At 43.7% G+C, this 18,928-nt stretch overlaps 1 long non-coding RNA gene across 8 annotated transcripts in view; it reads right to left on the bottom strand.

Annotated features, from left to right (window-relative positions):
- Positions 1–18,928, bottom strand: part of LOC121069080 — a 97,777-nt gene that overhangs the window by 14,130 nt on the left and 64,719 nt on the right. For 4 of the 8 annotated variants that reach the window (XR_005819230.1, XR_005819229.1, XR_005819231.1 and 1 more), the window contains 3 exons: positions 17,742–17,838; positions 9,011–11,612; positions 4,183–6,060 (listed from right to left, as the gene is read on the bottom strand). This is a non-coding gene — a long non-coding RNA (uncharacterized LOC121069080). Of the gene's footprint in view, positions 1–4,182; positions 6,061–9,010; positions 11,613–16,566; positions 16,751–17,741; positions 17,839–18,928 lie in introns of those variants that run through there. The other 4 variants (XR_005819232.1, XR_005819227.1, XR_005819233.1 and 1 more) reach the window with 4 other exon arrangements.

Here is an 18,928-nt window from a genome sequence, read left to right as displayed (position 1 = left end):
CTTGATAGTTCTCTCCTAAATGCCTCTCATACCAAATGCATAAAAGACATGAGCTGGAATGCATTCAAGACAAAAACAAATTGACAAACTGGGCAACTTGGTTATGACAACTGCAGGAAACAAACTGCACTGGAGAATAAGATGACCTGATGAGTCCATTTTAAGTGCTCGCCTTCCAAATCAGAAAGGAAATCAGTTAAAAGTGTCTGAAAGTCAAATCCCTTTCAAAAAACAAAACTCTAAGGACAACTAGCTTTAAATGCTAAAAGACCTATCCATCTTAAATTCTGTACCTGACAGATGTCTTGATTAGTCTTTTGCATAACCAAACTTGAAGTGAGGGAAGTAGGATGCCTGCCAGTCCAACAGTGATTACTGACTTGTGAAATTGGCACCTGTGATAGAATTTGTGCTGAGCTTCACATGGTCCTAAAACTTCTACAGTTGAGTCCATCTGTCAGTGGTCAATTCCAGAAACAATCAGTTTTTATCTCGGTTAATATATCGAGCACGAAACAATTATATGTCATTACAAAGTCTTATATAGGATTGAGAAAAGAATGTGCTATTCTGGACATACTTAAATTACAGCTGCTTGTGTCATTTGTTAATATTACTTAACTGCACAAAATTCCCCTTTAAGGTTCTTGGCTCTTGAATTAGATTTTTTTCCCCATATGAAATCTGCTGCTGTCACTGACTGTGCCAAAGGCTGCTGACGTAACAGAATTAATCATTATAATCAGAGGAAAGAATTATTCATTTTCTCATTGAAGTGTCCTTGCACTGATGGTTTGGTTGCACGATCAATCCTCCAGAGCTAATACATGTTTCTAGCATACTGTAGTAGAAGGCCACAGCACTGCCTACACAGATGCTCAGGATATCAGCTGTAATTTAGAGGGTCACTGCTCAGTGGACAGAGGCATTTATTTGCTTTTTTTCTTTGTTCTGGTCTTCATACCACTGAACTATGAACCTGGCCGGAAACAGGGCCAAGGTATTAGACTTGTGATGGCTGGCCTTTGAAGGGTCAGAACAAACAAGTCTAAGCTGCTTTGAAGTAATCTGGCAGACTCAAGCTGGAAAAGACAAACATGACCATGCTTTCTACTAATGGGGTTGGTAAATCTGTGATGACAGGCAGGATATGCTGCTACAGGTTGCACTTTCTCATCCTCCTTCACTTAGTTATTGAAGTTAAAAGCATGGGGATAGTAACTCAGAGCTTGCTCTCACAGGAACTGCACCATTTTAGTTGTCTTATGGTAAAACACAGGTAAAGGACGAAACAAAGAATGAACATGCCTTTCTTCGTTGCGATTACTTTGAAGTACCTTGGAGGAATGCTAGTAGGGCACTGATGGGACTGTAAGCCATCTCCACACCTAATGTATAAATCAGTGCTCCATTTATTTGTTCTTTCAAAGTCAGTGGCCAAGTTAGCTGTTGCTAAATCTGAAGGTGAGGATGCTGTGGTACTGGTAGCATACATTTTACAGCTCACAGGATCTCAAGCTAGTTCAGGCACTGTCACAATTCACCAAGTGTTTTCAGACTACTGCTGAGCTGCTTCTGTCGAAGAGATGATTTCTTCAAGTGACTTCAGTCCAGAACTTGGTGCCTGGGCACACACAGCCAACCACTCATGACTGCACATTTTTTGGACTGCAGTAGTGTAGAATGTGCTTCCTGGTGGGGCAAGACGCAGGTAAATACAGTCCTGAGATTGTACGAGACATTGACTTTTCCTTTGAAAACGCTGTCACTGGTCAAGGGAAATCCTGAGCTGAGAGGAGGGTAGTATTTAAACATGCAATCAGGAATACTTGAGAGTTACTTATGCTACTCCAGAAAACCAACAGCTTCATGAAGTCTTACACTTTAGTTTTCTCCTCCTCAATGACCATTTAAACGAAGCATAACTAGACTTTCAGCCAAAAGATATAGTAATATTTATTGTGCCTATGGACCTAAAAAACAAGCGCTCTGGCCACATCTGTAAGCTCTTTCCTGGCTTTACACTCTGCTGTAATGGTGACAGCTTCAGCTCATTATGAATTCATTGGGTACTTATGTGGATTTAATGCATTTCCATTTGTACTCAGGTGTGATTTAGTACCTGTGACTGGGAGTCATTTGGTGAATCCCATTGCAGGGATGCTGTTTTTGTTTCCAGCAAATTAATGTGCAGATCATTTTATGTACTGAACAATTTCAAATGCCAGCTGATAGGGTAGTAGCATGTATGCTGCAGAGAACCAGATGACAAGCTTCAGAAGTGCTTAGAGTCTTATTTGTTGAGGCAGAAAGCATATTAGCATGTCTTACAAGACATTGCATGCATCTATCAAGGTCCTGATCCTATCTCCAGAGGAACCAATAGCAAAGCTCTCATTTATCCAAGTGGGAGCAATTCAGTGCTCTTTAATATCTGCAGTTCATCTTAAATTGTCAAGAGGTGGTATGGAACAAAACACGAGGATAAGCTTAAATGAGGAAGACAGAACAACACTTAACATGAGGATAATGTGGTATCATTAGCATAAAAATGTTAGCCCTAAACTTCAACAATTCTTATATAAGGTGTTTTCAAGATTGAAAGAGAAAGCTGTTTGAAGCAGGAAGAGATACAATTCTGCAAAGCATTTCACAAGATGTAGAAATTTAATTACTCGTCTGAAAGTCTACATGTAGTCCATAAGTATTTGCTAAAAGCTCAAGGCAATTAGGGGACAAATTTTATCATCTCTGCTTTGTAGGTATGCAAAGAAAAAAACACACCACAGTAATTAACAAAATCACAGCCTGAGTGATCCAGTTGGCAATAGTCCTCTGCAGCTTGGCCTCTCCATCTCCCACCCGGCAAACACTAGACTAAAGATATTTTACAACTAATGACACCTCTTTATTAAGTTTGTGTGTACTACAATTAGCTACCACGCATCTGAATTTTGAAGCAGGGCTTAGTTTTCTTTTAGCTTTCATAGCCAGAATAGACCAAAAAAAGTCAGCAAGATAATGTCATAAACATCAGAATCATTCCATGAAAAAGCCATTAGTTTCCCTTTGTTGAACAAATGATAGGCTCACAAGCCTGTACTTTATCTTCTGCAGTGATTTACTTGATTAGATACTGATGCAATATGGAGGGAAAAAATAAAATCACATTTCAGCCTCTCAACAAATGAAGCTACCAATAAGCACGCAGTTTTGCTGTTAGTTTACAATCATCTCATTTTTGAGTACCACACTGAATGTTTTCCGAAGAGAAACAACTATGAAGCAAGAGAAAGCCTTTTGTATCTATGTACACCCATCCTTCCTTAATGTGAATGCACACTAAAATGTTTGCTGCGTTCTTCTTAACCCCTGTTTGGAAACCATAGTGATTCTTCCACACTATTCACAAACTTACCAGGAATTGGAAATTCACTTCTGTTTCTTTCTGAAATAAGAAGTACTGAGTGCCTACAGGGCCTAAGTAATGTCTCAACTTCATCATGATGTTATATGACATCTACCATAAGTTTTCAGATTGATTTTTCACCTTACAAAACCACTGAGTAAATTTTATTTTAATTTTTTATTGGTGGGTTAGAATGTCAGAGACCCACAAAATTTCTTCAGCAGGTACTACAAACATTTTCCTGCTATAGTTGCCCAATGCTCTTCCCACTGTTTTATTTTTGGCATAAAGAAGTTAATTCTTTTGAAAGCGAATCACTGTTAGTCCGGCACATAACCCTTGGACCGCTTCTGGCCTGATTTAAATTCAGCACCTTATTCTGACAGCAGAGACAAGGATGAGCCCCTTTGAGATTTTCCCACCAGCAGGGAAGATGCGCAAAGGACCTCACCCTTGATGGCAGCATCAATTCAAAACACTGTGCTCTCCTGCTGGTTCAAGGCGGTACGTGACCTTTCACTAGACTGCTCTGGAAGCCAGCAGAAACCCAAGTGCTGCAGCCTCTACCTGCCTTGTAATGTCTTGGCTGGAAAAACAGTTCCTAGGGAGCTGAATCCCACAAAAATGGTATTTTTCACTCTACTTCTGCCTTAGGGACAACAGACTGCATCCACAGGTTTATAAAGAAGTCATTATCAATGCTTTTTCCTTATTGAAAAAAAAATAAAAATCTGTTGAGTGTGGATTTATGTGAGAAAAAGAAACAGCAACAAGAAGGTAAATAAAGATGTTACAATATCAACAGCTGAAAACCAAAGCGGTGCTGAGCGCTTTGGAACAGAGGGATGCAGAGACAATACCATATGCTTGCAATTGGCTTCTCCTGCACCATCCTCTTAAGTCTGGAAGCAGAGGCCAAGGGAGCATTACACAGAGCTTAACCTCGGGGCTTTTGTTTGCCAAAGCACTAACAGTTCCATGGGAAATTCACAAGGAGCATTATACAGTTTCTTATGAGACACTTAACGCAGACAAGCACTGCAACTGGATTTGGAACATAAATAATAATTTTGAAGCCAAATGATAAATTGCATTCCTTGCATATTTTCCCCACTTGCTTGACATTACAAATATTTCTAAGTAAGATCTCATCATGACATTTACCGCTAATGCTGCGCAAAAACACTCCTCTGATCTGCCATCAGAACTGGTTTCTAACCAGATAGTGCCAGCATAAATCATAGCAGGTACCATCTATGCTTATCACACGTTCAGAGGGACGCAGCTCTTCTTTTATCAAAGAATTCACAAAGCCATCAGCAAATTAACAGTTAAAGAAACCTTTCCAGCAAGCAGCACTTCTGACCATGGTTTAAGGTAGGAAGCTTTAAGCAACTGAGGGTGGCCCCACAGCCACAGCAGCGCTGATACCAGAGTGTAGATGTAAGCCCGCCATTCCTGGGCTCCTCCAGGGCTGCTGCACCACAGGATGTTCAAACCTCACCCCGAGCTCAGCTCTGGGATGCCAGACGCAGAAACAGTAACCTCACACAGCCCTGCGTAGCTATCCTCAGAGCACAGAGCTCACAGCCAAGGGAGAGTACTCTCCACCGCTGGCTTTCCCCTTCCTCTCCATGCCTGTGAAACACCTCCACTCATTGCCACCAGCTGCACCTGACCATCACACTGCCCCTGTAGAGGAAGCTAAAACAGCACTCACCAAGGGAAAAACGGCTCTGGAGCAGGATCCCAGCCCATACCCCTCTGCACCAGAGGGCTAGTGGCTCCCCTACTGCCCACTCCCCTGTTTATAACCTCCCCCTCCGCCTGTGGCCCTTTAGCAGGTCCCCACCAGCCCTGCTCTAATGGGCCAGGTGAGCATGGCTGCTCTGCAGCTTGCCTTCAGCATCAGCAAGCACCATAATTACTGCAGCCTTTGCCTGTTGCTGTCAGATGAGCTGCTGTGGCCCCCTGCACATTTGCAGATGCTGTGTGATCAAATAAGAGTCCTGCTGCACCTTCCTGCTGCTTCTTACCTCAGAAGAATAAGTGTTGCAGCATGAAGTATAATTAATGTTTGTCCTATTTAAAATGTAACAGACCCCTTATGCTATGCTATTTCATTGTATCTAAAATGAATTTGCAGATTACTTATATTTTCTACTGATCCTAGGTGTTTTATCATTAAAATACTAGCACTCTTGATACAATACCTTCATAATATATTAATATGACTATCTCAGCTTTTAGAAAACTAAAATGTAACCCTGGTCTTTTTAGATACTGTAATTTGTCTTTGGGTATTATTAAAATAAATGTTACAGCTGTATCAAATTATTAACAGCAAAAAATGAGCCATAGCCCCTATAGTGACATTTAAACATATCTGAAAATCTTTGCCCTGTTGGAGATTTTTGGTTCTCACATAATCAGCTTGCTTCCAGCTTCATCCAGAAAGTTAAGAGGTCTTCCCACTCGCTCTGTTGCTGGTCTTGTAAGCTGCAGCCCAGTAGGAGAGCACATCCTGGGGCAACAGGCACTGCAGGAGCTGACAGAGAAGTGCCGTTCGTACCAATCAGGGATCTGACCCGCGAAGCCACAGGGCATGGTATTCTTTTTCCAACCAGGCTTAGGTCCTTTGGTGAAATATCCTAAAGAGAAAACAAAAGCCAGATGATCTGTCGTGTTCTTTACTGGACTAATTGTAGCGTCTGCATTTTGAGTTACAAGAAATACTGTTAAACCACATTTAATAAATTTGCAGGACGGGTATTGCGTAGGTTTTCATGAACCTGTCTGTTGCAGCCTGCCAGCTCCCTGCCCTGTGGGGCTCCTTGGACTCCAGTCCTCATCCCATCCCTGCACTTTCACCTGCTGCCAAAGACCCCACTGCTGCCTATTCCCTGTCAGGTTCAGCCGAACAGCTACCTGCTTCCCAGTAAGCCTTGGCTGTGTTCAGATGAGCTGGGTGTCAATGAAATGCAGCCTGTGGACTGGGTGAACATGGTCTTTGGGCAACCTCCTCTTCGGCTGGGCCATCGGGACCTGCTGGGGTGTCTGCTGGCTCCCAGCTGGGGCTTGGACACCTCTCAGCTGCAGCAGGGGCCGCACTGTTGCGTTCCCCTTTCTGGCATGTCAGTGCTCCTTCTGGCACCAACAGCAATCACTTAGCGCGTGAGATCCAAAATGTGAAGCCCCGTAAGTTGATTTTGTGCTGCGGTTAAGTGACGCAGAGTCCAAGTACAGCTTACTTTTATTTACACATTGCTGGCAGCTGGGAACAGCAGAAGGCGATTCCTATCTCGGCAATCTCAGCCCAGCACCAGTGGCTGGTTTCCAGGAGCCATTTCTGCCTGAAGGATGGGGTTTAATCAGGGACCGAGGCAGAGAGCACACGCTCCTGCTGCTCACAGAGCTTGCACTCCCTCAAGCAGCACCTCTGCACAGAGCCTCACGCACCAAAGCAAACGGCACACCGTGTTTCTCTCTGAAGCTGAACAGAAAGACCAGCACAGAAAGCCATTTGCATGCTTTGGGTTTCTTCTAACAAAAAGCAGGACTTGTCACCTCCTGAGATTCAAAATCACTGAATATGCACACAGATAGAATTAGCGGGCTAAGGTTTAAAAAAACCTCGCTTAGGTTTCTGGTCAGATCGCCTCCGTGTTTAGTGCGGGGAATAAGTAAATGACAACCACCTGTCCCTTAAATTAAGGAAATTGTGTAATTAATGTGGGAAAGTTTGAAATGTGATCAAGATATCAAGTATCATCTTCCAACAGCTATTTCACGAACAACAAAATATATCAGTTCTAAGCACCCAATCTGGAAGCAGTTCTTCCACACTCAGCTGCCCTCTATTGTCATCTTAATTGGACATTTCTGGCACCCTGGCTGAGCTGTCTGCTGTTGCAGCCATTTTCTGCAGGGAAGAGGGAACTGATACAAGACTTGGTAGAAAGAATGCCTTTTAGTGATGTGGGAGATTAAGGAGGGGTGCCAGGGGAAGGATTTCCCAGGTCTACTGTATAGTGCGATACATGTTGAGGTATGGGAAGTGTGTGCTTTCCACAGTCATTTGGATTAATCCTGAAATATGACTGCACCAGAGATCCCTGGTCTTCATTCTTATTCCTGCCATGGACAGAGTCTTTCATTTCACTCTTGCATTCTGTTAGCCACCATGAAATGTTTCATCATGGCCGAAAGGGTGAAAGCTGTTTTTCCATCTGTGCTTGTAAGCCATGAAAGCACTAGGTTTTGATATAAATAAGCCTGATTTCAAGATCCAGCAGATTCGCAGAATTTTCTGCTTTTACCAATGCCACTAATCCAGACAAGAGGTTTCCAGGCTTATCCCACTGCACCTTAATCAGCAGATTTATGATTTATGCTCCTAAATATTACAGAACTTACACTGTGAGGAAAAGAGTCGCTTCTGTCACTTGTCCAGTTTTCAGGGCAAGCAGTTACTTGGTACATAAACCGTGTCTCTGGGCAGTTGAAAGAGCAAGCACAGCTTTAATCTAGTTTCAGATGCACCCAAGCGATTACATGATAACTCAGGTATTAAGCTACCTTTGTGATTTCAATTACCCACTTTTTATATGCCTGGAAAGTAACTATGAAGTTATCAGCATAAAACTAATAAAGCAGAGAGTTCTATAAAAGTGGCAAGTGAGTTACTGCAGTTGCTCTAGGCAATGTAACCCACTTCTGCATACAGTCACAGATGGGAAAGGTTTACTCATTGTCTCCATTTTACGTGCCCACAAAGGAAGGCAAAACACAAAAGCAATCCTGCTTCCTCTCCAAACAGTTTCTCCTCTCCCTCACCCCCAGCAGCCAAAAAATCAAATCATTTTCTTTTAAAGGAGAGGGATCTCAATGAGACTGCACTGTAAGGTGAAAGAGAGGTTTATTAACTAAAATTATATTTTGCAGCTTAGGGCAGAATAACAGTCTGAAGACGTAGTGAATTTCAGAAAAACAAAATATAGACATTTTAAGATGTATTTTTATATTTGATAGAACAGGCAAATGTGTTTCTTTAGAGGTAAGGCGAAGGTTTTCATAACAAGAGATGTTTTCTAGCCGCCCTCTGATCTGGTTTAAAAGATGCAGCACCCAAGGGCTCTGCCTGTTTATTAAAAGCATCTATTTTATTTCCAGAAGAGAAATGAAAACAAAATCACCTCAAAACACACAGGACAAAATTGGGAAAACAGGGTTACTTTAAGCCTGTGGAACAGCAGGGGGCCCGGCTCTCCCCTCACTGAAGGGGCTGCTGCTCATGCCCTGCTGCACCCAACAGCTCCCTTACTGCATGAGAGGCACAACTGGAGACCATCAACCACGCAGCTCACGCATGTGGTTTCCACTTGTGCAAACCTGGTCGAGCTGTAAAGTAAGAACAAGACCCCCTGTGGCCAGCAGATGAGCCCCTGGCTTCCCAAGCCCCTGGTACCTCAGCAGCAGGCAGCAGCAGGCCGGGTGGCTGGATGACCCTTTAGGTATGTCTTGTAGGGGCCTGGGGTACCCAAAGCTGACAGGCTCCTGACTCATGTCTCTGCAGTGTTTGCTGCAGTAAGGGCATCTTACCCTTGCATGTGGCAAGCTGAGATCGAGCCCTGACGTGGCAAGGGGCCCGCTAGTCTCCTCACCATGCTGCTGCTTCTCCAGATTCTGAAGAAGAGGTGATGGGCAGGGCCGAGCCTCTGTGTAGAGCACTTGGAGACCTGTGCAGGAGAAATTACTGTAAAAGAGCTGCCTATGGCTGTTTAGTGATCAGATGTGGTGCTTTCCAATGGCATACCTGAATAGACAGCATCCTTCCTGGATTTCACAGGGGTGGGGGGACAGAAGTAGAGTCCATTTTATCCCCAGGTATGTTCTTTCTTTCTGCCCCAAACCTTATCCAGCTGGACTCTGAGGAATTGCTTTATTTGCCTGGGATTTCTGAATACCCGGTAAGTCTGTTGCTGATAGAGGGCGCAGTACTTCTGCACACAGACTGTGTTGTGCACAGCAAGGCCAACATCATCTCTCAACATCTGGCCTGATGTTGTAAGTGTGGCACCTATTGACAGCTGGATCCAATGCCTCCCCCAAAAAAGCCCAGTCTGTGCTGGGCCTGCTGGGCCTCAGTCCCAGTGGGAGAGGAGGCAGGATGCTGCACCCCAGAACGTCGGTCTTTGAGCAGGACCCGTATGACTGCCTTCCAGGAGTGCCTTGCATGCATCAGTTTTTGGAAGCCTCAGACTTGCTGCACCTCTAACATGGTGGTCACCTGGGTCACTGCCAGGCTGAAGCACACCAATCTACAGGCTCCTTGCTGGGCTTGGGTAAGACTCCTCAGTACGGTAAAACTCCTGCTCCATCGCATCTTTTCTTGAACTGGCAATGAGGAGAGAGCCCATACCATGGGCAACTGTTGCTTAATAATTCATCTGCTTTTTAGATCCCACTATGCCCAGTGTGGAGGGAAAGGCGGAGGGGTACCTAACTGTCTTCAGATGTGTTTCATCTCCCCTGCCATTTTACAAAATGTGAAGACAGGATACTACAAAAAGCATATTTGAGGATTGAGTTGCCTTCCTTTTCAACAGCTTACTGTCCGCTTTTATTGTTTACCAAGCTTTCATCTGTAAAAAATGTATCTGCAGCACATGGCTGAGAGGTTTCTCTTGGTCTGTAGTCACTGTCACAAAGGAATTTCTCCTCCAGGCTCCTTTACCTTCCCTTCTGAGCTCCTCAGAGACCTCTTCTGTGGTCCCTGGCAGCAGACCAAGGGGAAAGAGCTTTAGTGAAATCTCCCGTTGTAGCAACAAAACACCATTGATCAGCCATGCTCAGTGCCAACAGCTTTTTGAACCTGGCATTTTCTAATGCTCAGTTTCTCTTTGCATTCAGGATTCAGGTATCCAGTGTAAAGAAACACCCGTGAGAGTTATTCCTCTTTGTTCCATCCTCTGAGTTGAAACACAAACCTGCAGCTGAGCAGCCCCAAGAACAGCCGTCCAGACCCATCTCGGGCCAAGCCTGGCAGGTTTTTTCCTGCCCTTCAGGTCTGTAGGCAAGGCAGAAGCAAATACACTGGAACACCAGCTGAATAGCTAAATGCCTGGCAGAGAGAGCAGGAACCGCTGAGCAGTGCAGCTACCACACAGGCAGTCAGCAGCTGTAGGAGAAAGGCAGCAACATCAAGATGCATCCCAGGGAAAACTGGTAATTGATCTGTTCTGCCAGGACAGACTGAAATGCTGTCCTTCAGTGCTGGAGCTGCAGGCAGAGCGTTAATGACTGTTACGAACGCTGTTTGCAGAATAATAATGCAGTGCCCTTTCTCCAGTATATAGATATCTCTTTTTGTTCAGAGGGTGCAGTCAGAATTAAACAAAACCCACTCAGAAAACTGCAGTAAACTCTAATGCTGAGCAAGGCAACCGTCACCTGAGATCAGGCAGCCGTTCAGAAGTCCCTGACTTCCTGCATTGCCCCTGTACCTCACTGACATTCTGGGTAAAGAGGCCAGAGAGATGCCATACACTGCTTCAGAGCATTTGGCACATGGGCCCACAGACATCCAAACTGGTGGGACAGGCCCTGGGTTTGTCCTTGATTACACCCATGTAAAGTCAGGGCAATCCCTTTAACTAAAATGGATCTATTCTGGATTTGTACCTGTGTGCTTACTGGCAGAGTTTGGCCTATTGCTGTGAAAGATCCTAATCTTGCTTTCATCCCCATGGGACATTGACTTCAGCAAAATACTCCATGCTTCATTTCTCAGTGTTGCAAAACAACTTAATGGATCATATACTTAGGGGAGCACTTCCATTAATTTCTAACTTACATTTTCACTCTAACAACACCAAAATGTCAGTGGCTTTAGCCTTTCAAAACATTTCCTCCAAGAGCACATAAGGAAAAAAGAAAGCAACCCCCTGACTTTTATTTATATAAACCCAACCACGTATTACCTTTGAGCATGGAGGAAGAGCTCCACCAAGCCCTTTTCACTTACCTTTTTTCTGAGCACTTACTCCTTGATGACTGACATTTGTTTGTTTAATATGGCCCTGATTCTCTTCTTACTTGCACGTATATCAAGCATGAAGGTTTGCTGTAGCTGACGTCAGTGGCATTTTATCAGCATAAAAGCAGACAAAAGTGTAAGTACAACTGACAGAAGAGGCAGGTTCTGCAAGCAAAAATATGCATTTGCTGTTACCAAAATGAAACATATACTTGTCTATTTGCAGCTATATTCCTTTGAAGCATTACAAAACCCCGTGAAAACCTAGATGTGAGACTGTATAATCACTTAGAGAGTTAATGTGCATAAACACATATAAAATGATTGTTTGCATTTTTCTTGCACAGTCTTTTTACTGTATTACTGTATAAATCAGACCTATTTTATTTTCACTTGCTAAGCCTTGTACTCTTTTTGAAGCATCTCAGTGAATGAATACATATTTCTAGACTCTTACAGCTTTAAACAAATTTACTTGTATTTTCACAGAAATGCCTTCAAGAATTTTTTTCTACAAAGCATATTATTCAAGATAGGACTGGAGGATTTAATGGCTCAGGATATGATTTTCAACCTGTATGATGCATGACAAATCTGAGTGCAAAAGGGCATGTCATAGAAGAACATGAGTCTTAACAGGAAAACTCAAAGCTCTTATAGGCCCCATACTGTTTCGGTGGCAGATGCAGTTCTCTGAAGATCATAATCTGTTCTGTCTTGCTCCTGCTGGTACTCAAGAGCATATGGCTTTCCTTGCATGGATGAGACAGCCACAAGTTATACCCATGCAGAAACCAGGAGAAAAATCAGCCTGATCATTCAAAGCATATGGATCCAACGAGGCTTGAAAGCCAGGCTGAGAGGAGCGGTAAGGCATGCTCAGCTGGTAGCAGATGACCATGTTTCTGAGAGGGTGATCCTGAAGAACGTGGGCTGGAAATGGTGACTTCCTCATGCTAGTTGCAAGTGAAGGCTGGTTTATTGCTAGAGGACAAACCAGAGGGAGTGGTATGGGAGATGCTGCCTCAGTATTGAGGTCTGAAGTTAGCAGCCACCCATGGGTTAAAATCACAGGCACTTCAGGGAGAAGTTGCACAGCAAAGAAGAGACCTGCTTACTAATCTTTTTCATTTAATTACAGATGCTTCCTGCAAAGCCTTGCTGTACTTCATATTGGGCATCAGAGCAGACAAACACTGCCCCGAAGACTTTACAAAGCTCTAAAAGGGGCAAAAAGCAGACACAGAAGTTCCTTGTGCAAGGCCAAAGACCAATGGCAAAAGTGGAATATGCACACAGTTTTTGTTCTTGACAGCAAAGCCCTGGCCATGCTGGGTGTTGTGCATGCAGAGAGCTGCTTTGCAGGCATGCTGTGTCTTTTTTCCACAGTGATGCCTTTGACTGCATTTAGCACGTGGGACTGATTCTGGCTGGGTAGGTGAGCTAGAGGTACCACCTCTCTCCATGTACAATGGGGTCTGACAGTTTTTATTTGCTGCATTTTGGGCAGCTGTGGCTCCCCCGTTTGGCCCATGAGCGTTTGCATTTTATTACTGGCCCAGCAGCCCCACAGATGGATGTCCTGCCCTCAAAGATCACGTATGGCATGAGAACCAGCCGTGTCAGGGAGAAAGGACCCTGCGGTGTCCAAAAGTGATTAGCTCTGCTTCCAAAAGGGGAATTCAGAGAGAAAACGCATTACAGCCCTTGGTCCCTGCCAATGACACAAAAGCGCTGGCTCTAATGTAGATGTCTGTCTAATGGGCTCTGGTCTAAGACCAACAAAATACGATTCATACAGGCCACTGAGCAGCTTCTGATGTTAATGACTTTCGATTACCACTGGCCTGAGTTGCATCTGTATTTTATTAACACTGTTTACAGAGTGAGTAGAATTCCAGATGGAGTATAAAGTACCTTTTTTCTTGTTTTGCCCATAATTGCAAATGCTTAAATTGCACTTGTAGCTGTTTTATAACTTGACATTGACCTTAAACTCTGTGCATCTGCTACAGTGGAACATCGCAATTTCTAGGGAGTAGAAAGGTTATACAGAACTGGTCAATGCTCTGTGTGATGCAAATAAAAATAATGTCATGAGTGTTTAAATAAATATTTCTTTCTATTTTGTCTTCAAATATTTATTGCTTCCCCACGTTGCTTGGAATTGTCCTTTACAGTTCAGGCTATGGTTGCTTTACAGACAGCATAAAGACAGTGCTTTAAGATCATTAGAGCCCCAAAGACGTTAGAGCAGTCCAGATGATTTGCATTTCTAAGGGAAAGGCTTTCATTTCTGAACTGTTCAACTAATACTGGTCTAAAAATGTACCCCCCCCCCCTTTATTTTTTTTTTGCATGAAAATGCCTGTCCCCAGGATGAGAAACAGACCTCCTTTCAGCCCTGAAGTGTCACCTCTCCACCAGCTCCCTGACCAGCTGCACTTCGGGTGGAAATGATGGCCAAGAAGGAAAGGAGCACTTTGGGACACAGGGCTGTCATCTCTGTTTGTGGATAAGGTGGGGGGCAGGAGGTGGGCAGCTCAGGCCCAGCTCAGGGCCAGCTGCACCATCAGCTCCACACTACACTTTCCTGAGGGGAAGGCAGCCATTGACAACTCCACAGCCACGAAGCTTGCTTTCAGCTTTCAGCTTGCTGCTGGGGGCGAACACTCAGAAGCCTTGTGCAAGACTGAGTCTGAGCCAGGCATTTCAATGAGGATCCCTCGCGTCCCCGCCAGACAGAAGACGCGGTGCCTCTACACCTTCACTCCCCTCTGCATCCTCCCCTCAGCCGCGACATGGTGAGGGGGCAGGACGGATGCTCAGCCCACAGGCACTGCAGGACTGCAGCTGCTGGGCTGGTACTGTACTGTAGGAAGTGGCTGCTGGGGCTGGGGTGTGCCAGCCCTTCCTCCTGTGTGCGGGGAATCCGCCCAGCACTTCTCAGAAATGGCCTTTCGCTGTCACACTGGGCTTACTTTTGCTGAACAGGGACACTTGCCTCAGTCAAGCCGGTGGCTGAGCTCCAACATAGCCGTGTGCCTGTAGGACCCAGGGTGCCATTAGACGTCTCCCTTCCTCACCTGATGGCAGCCACCCCCACAGGCACCTTCTGTGGGGCCAGGCCGAGCACCAGCCTGGGGGCCACGGGTGAAGCGGGGCACAGTCCTGAGGGACAAATGAGGGTGTGTGAAAGCAGCACACAGCAAAAGTTGATGGAAAAGACTGCCTCGTCGCTCGCGGATACTTTATTACTTCCTAAGGTGTTTACGAGCAAATAAAATGCATCTACTACTGGGGAAAAAAGAGTTTTTCCCCCGTGCCACACGCTCCCCTTCCCACCTCCAAGCAATTGTCTTACTGACTAGAATTTCAACACCGCTTCTCTTTGAAGTACGACCTGTACTTTAGTTATATTATTTCCATTCAAGCTGTGGAAATAAAACTTATGACAGCGTTGATTTCTCAGATCTGCTCTCAGTCTTTGAAATTTGCATTAGATTATTCTAATCACTTAGCCTCGTTGTATATATTTACACAAGCACTTTTGATGTTTAAACAGAGCAGGCTGTAATGAGATGTGTAGGGGGAAATATATAACCCCAAAGAAAAGGAATGTTCTTTTTTTCTCAGACCACATCTTAAACTAGAAGTTTTCAGATAAAACAGTGGGTCAGTGCCTCTGGGACCTGAGGGGAATGACGATAAGTCTGAAGGCATGGAGGGATCAATCTGCTTTCAGCTGCAGAGGGCAGAGGGGAGAGGGGCTGGGTCCCTGCGAGTGCGAGGAAGGTGGCAAGGAGCTGTCTTGCTGTGCCCTTCATCACTACTGTAACCCATGCTCCTGACCATCCTGATGCAAGAAACTGTCCCAGCTGAACCCTTGGTGTCAATATCTACAGACACAAGTTTCTGGGGACTGAGCGGAAAGAGCATCTGCCAGCTCCACTGAATGCAGTGGCAATACCTGCAGAGACAGCAAAAAAAGTGCTGGGACTGTGACGCAGTCATGCCAACTCCGACCCAGGCCGCACACTCAAGTTAATTCAGTCTCAGGGCTGGCTCCATTAGATCCAGAACAAGAGGCAACAGTGGAAACAGAAGCAGCCCTTACATTGCAAACATGCAGGAAAAGGCAGTGGGGCAGACCAGTCAAGGGAGAGACAGATCTGTCAAGGATTGAAGAAGAAAAGGAATTTTTCTGTAAGATGCAGGACATTGCCAGTTATCACATCCAGCATTTAGCTTCACAAAGGTCAGGGCTTATATTCATATTTGCATGTTAGTACACAAAGAATATTTGCAATTCTTGATATAGCGTAAAGGACGAATATTCTGGATGACCCTGTTGTTAACATAATCTTAGAGTGAAATCTACAGCAAATCAGCCATTGCCCAACATACTACTCTAAAGACTGTAAAAAACATGCTAAACTGTGTCAACAGAGTATTGATTTTTTAACTGGAGATGGAGAAATTTGTGTGTAAGGATCTTAAAAAAAAGAAAAAAGATGCCTGTTCCAAGAAGATACACTTCCATAAACTCAGAGACAGATGAGAGCAGACTTTCTAACTCACACACTGAAACTGATCTATCCACTTAGACATGCAAATGTCATTTTGAGTAAGTCTAACATTTTGAATTGCCACCAGTGAAAACAGGCTTCTCTAAAGTTGGATTTTTCAGCTACCCTAAGCATGCAAACCATGTAGCATCAAGAAAAAAAATAAACAAAACTGAAAGATTATGCTCTACTAGGATTTGGTGAACTAACGAGCTTATTAAGATCACATTTTCCACTTTATAACCTTTTCACTACCAAATATTTCTGGTAGCACAGCTGCCTCCCTTCCTCCCTTGGACGGGACAGCGAGGGCCTTTAGCCCGGGCTAGCTGAGGAGCAGGCTCATTGCCAGTGACGCCCGGCTGGGCACCAAGCACGCTCCTCCTTCCCTCCATGGCTTCAGCAGGAGAAACACTCCAGGGCTTTCATTCTGGCTGATTTATTTTGTGCATATTCCTAACTTGCAAGTTACATGCCTCACTGCACTGTTAACTTCTCGAGAGTCTGTGACCCACATGAGGTATGGTCAGAAACTAATGGTCCTTCCTCACCTTAAAGGACATAAATTTGTGAAGCAATCAGAAACACCAGGAGATTCATAACTTTTCTCCCTCACAAAAGTATGACAAGACATAGATATCGCACACAGTAAGAATCTTGTTTTTTTTCTCTCAGCAGAAACAGCTTTCAACAGCACCATCTTGACTTACGCCAGAAAGTGCTTCAGCTCCTTGTCTGTAGAAGGTGAGGGACAAATGTATTTTGTTAGCTATCCAACATGAGCAGAAATCTCCAGTGGTGGACACGTTTGTAGTACACTGGTGTTAATGTCTCTTGCTATAGCTATCCAAAGCTAACTGGGAGCTCCTCTCAGTTCTACCCTGAGGTCTCATGGATGCTTACTGTAGGCTTGCAGCTTCCTTGTAACATTAGATCCATTTTCTATTATGACCACATTGACCCTACTCAGATATTCTAGGTGGTGCCTCCTCCCCTCCCCTAAGGGATAGGTATGTAGCTGTGCATTTGGGACAACAAGGGTGAGGTACTCCAAGGCTCACGTCCAAGAGTAAAAGCAGATTTCAAAGATATTCCTGATTTAAATCCAGAAAATCTGACTAAGATTTCTGTGAACTCACACTCCTGATTATTAGCAGAGACCAACAGAACTCTGTACATCAGGGAGGGGAACTAAACATTCATTCGCAACTTCTTATAACCTAAAGGAGTAGGAAGACTGCTTTATGTTTTTGTTCAATAGCGTACACAAAGTGTACAGAGAAATCTCACCTCACCTTGCAACTTTATCACACAGTTATTCTTCTGGGAGATGTTACAGCTTTTTTCTACAGTTAAAACCTACAAGTTGCTAAAATTGCACCCATTGCTGTATGCTACTCAGACATAGAACATGACTATAGTAATCAAAACTGTGCTGTTCAGCCAATGGGTGCAACAGACGTAACTGTGAAGCTCTGGCTCCAGGTTACTGTCTGTAGATGGTCATGGAGAGGATGAAAGAAACATTTATATTAGCTGTACTGGCCTAACCTAGACACGTTAAAATTGAGAATCATTTTCATGTAAAGACGTGATAATTAAGCTTTGAGTTCTAATTGACTTTTGTAAGCAAGTTCTGAAAACAAGAAATATTTATGGTGAGGAATAAAAGATGTAGTGAATGGAAAAGTGCCTTGAAACAGCTCCCAAAGTTAGCATCGCTCACCTTGCTGCTTCCTGATGATGTCTGGGCTAAGGAAGAGTGAACTGAGTGATTTGCTTGAGAAATTTCCAAAAGCATTGGTACCTTTTCCTAAATCAACCTGAAATGTTAAAAAAAAATAAATCCCTTTCTTCTTAAAAAGAAACATATAAAATGTGCACATTTCAGCATGCTTTCTCCCTGAGGATTTCTCAGTCTAGAAAAAAATGGATGTTTTTTCCAGTTGCTTTCAAAAGGATCGCATCTCTGCCAGGTGGTTTGCATCTGACAGTCAAACACCACTGATGAGAACCATCAATTCCTTCAAGGACTTGACACCACATCCAATTTGTATCGCAAGTGACTATAAAAGGAGATGACTGCAGCTATTATTTTGTTAGATTTAGTCAAAACATCCCCAGACAAGGCAGGAGGGCATGCTGGGAGCTGTTTGATGAGTCTGCTGGGAAAATAATTACGTGGCCTGCAGTTTGTTCACTTTATCTTCTGTAGCACTTTCTTAGTGCCTTTTGTGTGGTTTGAGCACTCAGCTTTTGGAATTAAAGCATCTTTACTTCTATTGTCTTTCCACCTAATTCCCGTATTATGCAGTCTCAGATGTGCATTCTAGGCTGCTTCTCTGTTACATGAAGTATTATAAAATTAAAATATTTTCTTCAATATTCCCTTTCTTACTTGAGATGAAATTTTCTGCACTGTAACTGTGATTGAACTACAAAGAACTGCCTGTTCTGATCGTGATGCTTAACACAGACCTTAGTTACATTCATGCTGTAATCCTGCTGCTTTGAGCAGGATGAATGTCAAAGCTTGCAACTTCAACAACTTTTTTTTTTTTGTTAAAATTGCACATTAAAACTTTTTATTTATTTATTTTAATGTGATGTGTTACAGGTTAAAGTTTTCAAGAACAACCTAGGTACCAGGGAACCAAAAATCTGTTTCAGTTTGTTTCAATAGCTTTTGAAAAAATAAATGGGTATGAACCCCTGGCAGACAGCATGTGAAAGTATTACCAAAATAGTAATTCTGAGTTGACAGGAAAAATCAAAAGCTATGAAAGGAATCATTAAAAACTAGAAGCTGTGCTTATTCATCTGACTACAAGGGGTCCATGGCAGCTGTTGGTGCCTTTTATAAGGCAAGGATGTGATAAAAAAGGTGGTAACAGCAAACCTGATCCAGCAATC

The sequence above is a fragment of the Cygnus olor genome, chromosome 4 (assembly GCF_009769625.2).
Source record: "Cygnus olor isolate bCygOlo1 chromosome 4, bCygOlo1.pri.v2, whole genome shotgun sequence".
NCBI classification, from domain to species: domain Eukaryota; kingdom Metazoa; phylum Chordata; class Aves; order Anseriformes; family Anatidae; genus Cygnus; species Cygnus olor.
This window is presented reverse-complemented; position numbering and strand designations above follow the sequence as displayed.